The 1,912-nt window shown below is 36.6% G+C and overlaps 1 non-coding gene across 1 annotated transcript; it reads right to left on the bottom strand.

Annotated features, from left to right (window-relative positions):
* Positions 1 to 1,133: 1,133 nt before the first annotated feature.
* LOC141603659 (small nucleolar RNA R71) lies at positions 1,134 to 1,240 on the bottom strand. Its single transcript, XR_012525518.1, has one exon. It is a non-coding gene; the product is annotated as a small nucleolar RNA R71 (small nucleolar RNA).
* Between the last annotated feature and the right edge of the window lie 672 nt (positions 1,241 to 1,912).

Raw genomic sequence — 1,912 nt, 5'->3', positions numbered from 1 at the left:
TAAATAATCAATTAAGAGTGTTGCCCTTTAGGTATGACCTAGGGGGTCAACTGATCACCACCGTCACACGACAGTAATGTCAAACTCTAGTCAGCCAATCATTACCGATATATGTTGACCAGTTGACAGTAACAATATTACTTCCCAATTGTATTCATTTTAATGAGACTTAAACATGTGATTATCATGATCATCAGTCGTGATCGCATTATTGTCGGAGGACACATATTCCAACAATAATAGGTATGATTATAATAATTTTAGGCATTAAAATAATACACCCATCATCCTCCACTACCTACAATATTTCGGTCCATATGTTAAAATGGACTACCATTTTATTTTGTCAATTTGTTACTTGTCACACAATATGTCACATGTTATGAGAAACATGTTATTAGTTAATTTAATGCATATTTATCACATAAATATCATTTCATGAATTAATTAAATTACATACAACAAATTGACTAGTGATACTTGATCACATAAATAAAATGGGTCATATAGTTATAATTCACAACTTTTTGTAATTATAATTAACCATTCATTCTTATCTTTATTGTTTCTCAAACAATAAATAATTTTAGCAACAAAGCATTTTATTACTAAAATAAATCTTATTTAATCCCATTACAATAAGATATCAATATTCTCTTTCTCACAAATCGAATTGTTCAATTTTAAGGAATTAATTAATCTGTATCGGTATACAACTAATTAACCTTTTCAATTAAGGGAATCGTCCTTTAGGTGTGACCTCAAGGGATCAACTGATCACCACCGTCCCACGACAGTAATGTCAAACTCTAGCCAGCCAATCATTACCGTATGTGTGGACCAATTGACTATATATGTAATGTATCATCCCTTCCGTATTCTTGGCATGAGATTTAATAATGATATTTAAATCATGTGATCGCACTATTGTTGAGAACACATTTCCCAACACCATACCTATACCAGCTGGGGTGACTCAGGATGAAGTAAAGGGGTTGATGTTCTTATACTCCTTGAAGGATTCAGCGCGAGATTGGTACTGCTACCTTGATAGGGTAGCAACTGGAGTCACGAACTGGACATCTCTAGCATTAGCCTTTTACAAGAAGTACTTCCCACTTTCAATGACTGACGCCTTGAGAAGTAAAATCACAAGTTTCCAGCAAGGAGCTGATGAGGGTTTTTGCGAAGCATGGGGACGTTTCAAAAGTTTGGTCCGAGCTGTCCCACACCATGGTTTCCAGCAATGGTATATTTGCAACCTATTTTATAATGCTCTATATGATGATTACAAGGTCATCCTGGATGCAGCTGCTAATGGTAGGTTCCAAAACAATACCGGTCAAAGTAAAGGTTGGAACACTATTGTGGAGATGGCAGTCCATAGAGCTGAGTTTGGAAGTTCACATGGAAAGTCACGAAAGCAAAGTGATGAAATGAGTGCCGTTGTGACACTTATAACTTCTATTACTAGCCGTCTTAAGAAGCTCGAGATTTCTGAAGCTTCCAAGGAAAAAGTTGAAATACCTGTTCAAAACTCAGATGAGATCGAGAAGTTGAGAGAAATGGTCCAACTCCTTTTGGTTCAAGTGGCGAATATGGAAGCAGCCGGGATTGAGTCCTCAAAGAATTTTGTGAAGCAATTGGAGAATATAGAGGCTAAGCAAGTTGCTAATTCTTCAAGCAAATGTGAAGGGCCGATTGAAACAATTAATGCCATTAATCTCAGAAGTGGCCTCTCTTATGAAAGCTCCGACAAGCCAAAGGAAGACTCGGGAAATGATGAAGAAGCTCGTTTAAATTCTGGTGCAAAAACAAGCTCAATTGCCAATACTTCTGGTCGATCGACCAACATTGTCAGTCGATCGACTGAAGCGTCAGATAAAATAGTTTCTGATCAGAAACTATTCAC

Source organism: Silene latifolia, chromosome 9 (genome assembly GCF_048544455.1).
Source record: "Silene latifolia isolate original U9 population chromosome 9, ASM4854445v1, whole genome shotgun sequence".
In the NCBI taxonomy this organism is placed as follows: Eukaryota; Viridiplantae; Streptophyta; class Magnoliopsida; order Caryophyllales; family Caryophyllaceae; genus Silene; species Silene latifolia.
Note: the sequence above shows the minus strand (reverse complement) of the source record. Positions and strands in the feature narration are given on the sequence as shown.